The sequence below is a fragment of the Bombina bombina genome, unplaced genomic scaffold, assembly GCF_027579735.1.
Source record: "Bombina bombina isolate aBomBom1 unplaced genomic scaffold, aBomBom1.pri scaffold_779, whole genome shotgun sequence".
Lineage (NCBI taxonomy): Eukaryota > Metazoa > Chordata > Amphibia > Anura > Bombinatoridae > Bombina > Bombina bombina.
In genome coordinates this window covers 33,129-41,410 of record NW_026511333.1, presented here as the reverse complement: position 1 = coordinate 41,410, position 8,282 = coordinate 33,129, and positions in this window count along the sequence as shown.

Sequence of the window (8,282 nt, the reverse complement as noted above, 5' to 3'; positions counted from 1 at the left end):
ATTCTTACTTCCTGTCAGCGATCCACATCCCAGGGGTGGACAACTGGGAGGCGGATTTCCTGAGCAGGCAGACCTTCATCCGGGGGGTGGGAACTCCATCCGGAAGTGTTCTCTAGTTTTTTTCCCCGTTTCCTTTTCTTCCTCGGGTCATTGCTTGGATTAAGCAAAAGAGGGCATCAGTGATCCTCATAGTTCCGGCTTAGCCTCGCAGGGTTTGGTATGCAGATCTGGTGGCCATGTCATCTTTGCCACCTTTGAAGCTTCCGTGAGGAAGGACCTTCTAATTCAGGGGCCCTCCTTCTCACAAATCTAGTTTCTCTAAGACTCCTTGGAGATTGGACGCTTAATTTTATCCAAGCAGGGGTTTTTCCTCATTGAAGACCATGTTTCAGGCTCGTAAGCCTGTCACTAGAAAAATTTATCATAGATATTTCTATTGGTGTGAATCTATGGGCTACTCGTGGAGTAGAGTTAGGATTCCTAGACCTTTTGTTTTTTCTCCAAGAGGGTTTGGAGGATGGTGTATCTATTTTGTTACTTAAACATCTGGCCGATGTCCCAGATGTAGAATCATTTGGTCAGGTCTTGGTCAGGATTAGGCCTTTGTCCAAACCAGTTACTATTCCATGGAGTCTGAATTTAGTTCTCTGAATTCTTCAAAGGACTCCATTTGAGCCAATGCATTCCTTAGCCATAGCATAAAATTCTTAACTAAAGTGCAAAAAGTACACTAACACCCATAAACCTATTTACCCCTAAACCGAGGCCCCCCCACATCACAAACACTAAAATAAATATTTTAACCCCTAATCTGCCAAACCGGACATCGCCGCCACTATAATAAATATATTAACCCCTAAACCGCCGCACTCCCGCATCGCAAACACTATTGAAATATTATTAACGCCTTATCTGCCGGCCCTAACATCGCCGCCACCTACCTACATTTATTAACCCCTAATCTGCCGCCCCCAATGTCGCCGCCACTATAATAAAGTTATTAACCCCTAAACCTAAGTCTAACCTTAACACCCCCTAACAAATATAATTTAAATAAATCTAAATAAAATTACTACAATTAACTATAATTATTTCTATTTAAAACTAAATACTTACCTATAAAATAAACCATAAGCTAGCTACAATATAACTAATAGTTACAATGTAGCTATCTTAGGGTTATTTTAATTTTACAGGCAACTTTGTATTTATTTTAACTAGGTACAATAGTTATTAAATAGTTATTAACTATTTAATAACTACCTAGTTAAAATAAAGACAAATTTACCTGTAAAATAAAACCTTACCTAAGTCACAATTACACCTAACACTACACTACAATTAAATTAATTACCTAAATTAAATACAATTAATTACAATTAAATAAAATTATCTACAACCCCCCCCACTAAATTACAGAAAATAATAAAGAAATTACAAGATTTTTAAACTAATTACACCTAATCTAATCCCTCTAACAAAATAAAAAGCCCCCCCCAAATAAAAAAGCCCTACCCTACACTAAATTACAAATAGCCCTTAAAAGGACCTTTTGTGGGGCATTGCCCCAAAGTAATCAGCTCTTTTACCTGAAAAAAAATTACAATTCCCCTCCCAACATTAAAACCCACCACCCACATAGGCAACCTTACTCTAAAACCCACCCAATACCCCCTTAAAAAAAACTAACACTAACCCCCTGAAGATCACCTTACCGGGAGACGTCTTCACCCAACCGGGCAGAAGTGGTCCTCCAGATGGGCAGAAGTCTTCATCCAGATGGCATCTTCTATCTTCATCCATCCGGCGCGGAGCGGGTCCATCTTCAAGACATCCGATGCGGAGCATCCTCTTCTTTCCACGGGCCAATGACTGAATGAAGGTTCTTTTAAATGACGTCATCCAAGATGGAGTCCCTTCAATTCCGATTGGCTGATAGAATTATATCAGCCAATCAGAATTAAGGTAGAAAAAATCCTATTGGCTAATGCAATCAGCCAATAGGATTGAAGTTCAATCCTATTGGCTGATCCAATCAGTCAATAGGATTGAGCTGGCATTCTATTGGCTGTTCCAATCAGCCAATAGAATGCCAGTTCAATCCTATTGGCTGATTGCATCAGCCAATAGGATTTTTTCTACCTTAATTCCAATTGACTGATAGAATTCTATCAGCCAATCTGAATTGAAGGGATGCCATCTTGGATGATGTCATTTAAAGGAACCTTCATTCAGTCATCGGCAGTGGAAAGAAGAGGATGCTCCGCATCGGATGTCTTGAAGATGGACCCGCTCCGTGCCGGATGGATGAAGATAGAAGATGCCGTCTGGATGAAGACTTCTGCCTGTCTGGAGGACCACTTCTGACTGGTTGGATGAAGACTTCTGCCCGTCTGGAGGACCACTTCTGCCCGGTTGGGTGAAGACGTCTCCCGGTAAGGTGATCTTCAAGGGGTTAGTGTTAGGTTTTTTTAAGGGGGTATTGGGTGGGTTTTAGAGTAGGGTTGGTTGTGTGGGTGGTGGGTTTTAATTTTGGGGAAAATTGTAATTTTTTTTAGGGGGATTAGATTAGGTGTAATTCGTTTAAAAATCTTGTAATTTCTTTATTATTTTCTGTAATTTAGTGTTTTTGTGTTTAGTGTTTTTTTTTGTACTTTAGATAATTTTATTTAATTGTAATTAATTGTATTTAATTTAGGTAATTTATTTAATTGTAGTGTAGTGTTAGGTGTTATTTTAACTTAGGTTAGGTTTTATTTTACAGGTAAATTTGTCTTTATTTTAACTAGGTAGTTATTAAATAGTTAATAACTATTTAATAACTATTCTACCTAGTTAAAATAAATACAAAGTTGCCTGTAAAATAAAAATAAACCATAAGCTAGTTACAATGTAACTATTAGTTATATTGTAGCTAGCTTATGGTTTATTTTATAGGTAAGTATTTAGTTTTAAATAGGAATTATTTCGTTAATGATAGTTATTTTATTTAGATTTATTTAAATTATATTTAAGTTAGGGGTTAATATGTTTATTATAGTGGTGGCAACATTGGGGATGGCATTTTAGGGGTTAATAAGTGTAGTTAGGTTGCGGTGACATTGGGGATGGCAGATTAAGGGTTAGTAAATATAATGTAGGTGTTGGCGATGTTGGGGACAGCAGATTAGGGGTTCATAAGTATAATGTAGGTGGCGGCGGTGTCCGGAGCGGCAGATTAGGGGTTAATAATATAATGTAGGTGTCAGCAATGTCAGGGGCGGCAGATTAGTTAATAAGTGTAAGATTAGGGGTGTTTAGACTCGGGGTTCATGTTAGGGTGTTAGGTGTAGACATAAATGTATTTCCCCATAGGAATCTATGGGGCTGCGTTAGGAGCTTTATGCTGCTTTTTTGCAAGTGTTAGACTTTTTTTCAGCCGGCTCTCCCCCATTGATTCCTATGGGGAAATCGTGCACGAACACGTTTTACCAGCTCACCGCTAACGTACGCAGCGCTGGTATTGAGGTGAGATGTGGAGCAAAATTTTGCTTTTCGCTCACTTTTTTGCGGCTATTGCCGGGCTTGTAAAAACCCGTAATACCAGCACTGTCTGTAAGTGAGCGGTGAGCATAAACTGCTCGTTAGCACCGCACAGCCTCTAACGCAAAACTTGTAATCTAGGCGGATGATTTTTCACCTACTCTGAATTTCAAATAAGTAGTAGATTTGTTTCTAACAAATCATGTGACAGACATCAGCCAGTCACAGATGAGTATATGTATACCCTATGAGCTTGTGCACTTTCACCAGAAAATTTGAGTATAAAAAGAAATATAAAAATTTGATAATAGAAGTAAATTGTCTTAAAACGGCATGCTCTTTCTGAATCATAAAAGTTTATTTTCACTTGAGTGTCCCTTTAATAATTTTAAAGACAATTTTTTTTGCTGTATATTCAAATTCTGCTTTGGCAGATTTTCATGTGGGAGCTGCTTAAAGTGCAGTAACATTTTTTGTATAGTTTGGATTATGTGGGTAATGGTGAAGCGTGTTTCCCTTTAGTGACACATCTTTAATCATTATGCCCCATGCTTCTTTTATTTATACAATCTTTTTAAGGAATGTTTGTGTGGTTAATTCCCTCTCTCCCCCTATCTCTTGCCTCTTCCTCCCTCTCTCTCTCTCTCTCTCTCTCTCTCATTATCACCACCTTCTGTCTCTCACTTTCCCCTTCTCTATTTCTCTATCTCTGTAAAGACTTCAAGCACGGTGAGACCCGCCCTATACTTTTAAGTATGATGTTGCAGCGCGGCTGGAGCTGCACTGTGTGCAAGAATGTTCGGACCTTGCATCATTCTAAAGGCTCCAAAGGTTAGTGACAGCAAAAAAAGTTTATTAGAAAACTTTACACAGAAACAGGTAGCAGCGACGTTTCAGAATGAACTTCCTTAATCATGCTCACAGACATAATAACTTATTTCTATATATAGGTATATACCACTAGGTGGCACTAGAGAGCCAATTGTTTATTTAACCCTATAGGTTTCAGTATATCTAAGTGGATATATTACAAACATTAAAAACAATTAAACAGACTCCTAACTATTCAGATAGCCATTTCTATATGTATCATAATTCAATATATAGATATTTCATCAATCAAAATTCATAAGATATTTACATATGCAATAACAAATTATTATTCTTGAAAAAATGGAAACATATTTCATAGAAAAACAGAAAGGTCCCAATCTTTATTGAGATCATTAGGTTCCAAGGTTCCTAATTTAAAAATCCAAAAGGCTTTGCGCTGTTTTAACAGCTGTTCTCTATCGCACTGTGTGCAAGGATGTTCGGACCTTGCAGCATTCTAAAGGCAGCACTGCTCAGTGTTCTAGGAGGGCCAGGCACTCTGAAGAAGATGAGTCTTTTGAACAGGAGCCAGACAGGCCCGGTGCTTGCATATAGGCAATCAGGCAACCGGCTTAGGGCGCACCAGCAGTGGGTGCAAAATTGTCAGTGACTCAGAGCAGCCAGTATATGTTTTATATATTTATTTATTTTTGACATAAGATATGTTATCAGTGGCGGAGATCCGCCACTTAGGACTCCCGGCGTCTCCCAGTAGGCAGCAGCAGTGCAGCACAGTTTCCGGCCTCTTAGCTTAGGTGCCAAAGTTCGGTCCCTTAACAGAACACCGGTGTAAGACTAAGCTCCTCCTACATCCAGATTCCGGTCCCTAAAGCGCGGGCCACCCTCATTCAACCATCACCCGCCACCTCTTGTTTAAGAAGACAGCACAGCAGACAGGTACTTAGCGTTAGCGTGTGGTGTGTGTGACAGTGACCTGATGTTGTGTGTCACCCCGCTCTGGTCCGCGGCTCTGAGTTTTTAATTATATGGCATTTAACGCCTACAAATTTGAGACTATTTCAGTTTAGCTTATTGTGAACAAACCTACATCAATAATGTTGTACCATGTCTTTCTATGCGCCATGCAAATACTCACGGCCATAGGAACATGGGTGAAGCATGTATAGCTATGACAAATATAAAGCTTGTGTTTTAAATATTTAAATATAAACTAGTATTTTATTTAACCCATCAATCTGTTCTCAAAATGTATAGTCTATATTTTCTGCAAACATATGAATTAAAATTGAACATAAAACGTCAGTGCAGGTGTGAATTACTTTGTGGCTTTTCTTGCTAAATTCAATAAATAAAATGTATGTATGTCGATAAGGTGCCCATTAAAATACTTCCCATACCTGCCCCCAAAAAAATATGCATTCTGTTGAACTATACTGGGGTGTATGTGAATAGCGATGGTAGAATGGTGTCTAGAACTGCCATTATTTCAGCTGAGGTTTGATTATATTGGCACAGTAAAGTGTGAGTTGCAGGTATTCTAACAGAATAGTAATATAGATAAATGAGCTGGTGATCAATAGAAAGGAGGGAGTAGGAGAGAGAGATGGGGGAGGAAGAGACTTATGTGTATATATAGGAATACATGACTCACAGCTCTGTAGATACACAATTTGCTTGTGCTCTAGTCTTCACAAACAAAGGGTTAAATAATTTTGCAATGATCTATAAAGAAGACAGCTGTGTTTTTCCTTCTCCCTCTCCAGGAACAAATTATTGATGCAAACACAGGTATTCCTGCACAGGCTGATCTAAGCCTCACTTCATTGCATTTAAATACAGGGGTCTGTATCCAATCCCATTATAAAATATTATATAATAGGTGGTGTTGTCTTTCCTGACACATAACATAACACACACGGATACTGTATATATATATATATAGTATATGGTGTGTATATGTGTATATATATATATATATATATATATATATATATATATATATATATATATATAGTGTGTGTATATATATATATATATATATATATATATATATACACACATACAAATATATATATATATATATATATATATATATATATATATATATATATACTTTTCTTTCTTTTTTTATATATTCTTTTTTAATACATCTTTGTAACATTTTGTAAAAGCAATGGTATGTAATTTTTTTTTGGCGGGGGGGCGCAAAATGTATCCTCGCCTGTGTGGCCAAAAATCCTAGCACCAGCCCTGGAGCCAGAGGCCATGCTAAATAGTGTTCGATTAGCTTGGCTGGCTCCATGGATATTGTCTGTGTTTCTGCTTGAACTTTTACTAAAGTACTGTGCGTTAGCATTTTTTTTTATGTCATTTAGTCGGAAATTACCTCTGGCCTTGTCTTTGTTTCCAAGACTTAATGGGAGACCAAAAAATCATTGTTCCCGCCATGTTACCCTGATCTTGACATTGACAATGTTCCTGCACCACACTTCCTGTTTTACCCCTTCTACTGAGATATGTATTCTTTTGACTGACTTACTGGTTAATGAACTTTGGAATTGTGCACTGACCTATGTACCTGACTTAACCCTCTGTTTTGCAACCTGGTTCTGGACTGTTCTTCTGGCTTTAACCCTTGACTTCTCTATGGATTATTCTACAGTTTCCTGACAACTAAAAGCTGCTCAATTTGTGCACTACCAATTCCAGCTGTTAAATCAAGCACTATTGCCTTATAATCTCTCTCTTCTCCCGCTCTATCTCTTTCCTTTTCTCACTCTCTCTCTCTCTTTATTTTTCTGTCTCTCTCTTGCCCCTGATGGTCTAAAGCTCTCAGCAGTGGCAAATTTATCTAAGAAGTCTTGCTAGTACTGAGAATTCCATCAAATAATTTTAGATAAGCAACATTTAGTTTGATAATGGTTTATCTGGCAATGCATAGTTCCGGAAGTGAGACACACCATCAATAACATATTTTATGCTCAAAATATATATTATAAAATATATTATCAGGGCTTCTCTCTGTTTTTTATCTCCTCTCTCTCTTTTCCCTTTCCTCTCTCTTTCTTTTTCCTTTCTTTCTCTCTTTCTCTTTCTCTCTATCACCCCTTCTCTCTCCTTACTTTCCTCTCTTCTTTTTCTCCTCTATTTGCTCTTCAGGGTATCATATTTTAAATATAACTTCTTCTGTAGTGGGTATTTAACATGGCATGAGGCTTTCTTGGTGTAAGTTTATATGAGGTATCTAGTGAAACCAACCCACATCTTGACAATTCATTTGAAATCATGGTTATTTAAATAGCAAATGTAAAATTAAGTTACTACTACAATTCAAGGCATATATTTATGGCTTAGATTGTGCACATTTATTGTACAGGAGGGAGACACCCCAGGGCTTTGAATGTGAGTAACTTTGATTAACAGACTAGTAGTTGCACTTTTTCTTTCACTCTATTTGCTTTACCTTGCTTGAAGCTGAGGTTAAGTCCAAAAGGTAATCACAGAGGTAAAAAGTATATTAATATAATGGTGTTGGCTATACAAAACTGGGGAATGGGTAATAAAGGGATTATTTATATTTTTAAACAACAACATTTCTGGTGTTGACTGTCCCTTTAAGCTATATATTTATGTATATATATCACAATTCACTCATTGTTAGTTTTTTATGTTTTGTTTGCTGCACCATGTTATACATAGAAATCAATCTCAGAGATGCTCATATTTAAAATAGAGAAAACAAAGTTGACCATCCTCTCTCCATGTAATGCATCCAATATGGAATTGTTTACTATCTTTACAGATCTTCAGGTTTGACTACACTCAAGATTAAAGTGCGCACATATTTTAGTCACTTGGCCAAAAATTGCATAAGCCAAACTTTTTGAGCACACTGCTCAAAAACTTAGAGGGAACATTGCCTACAG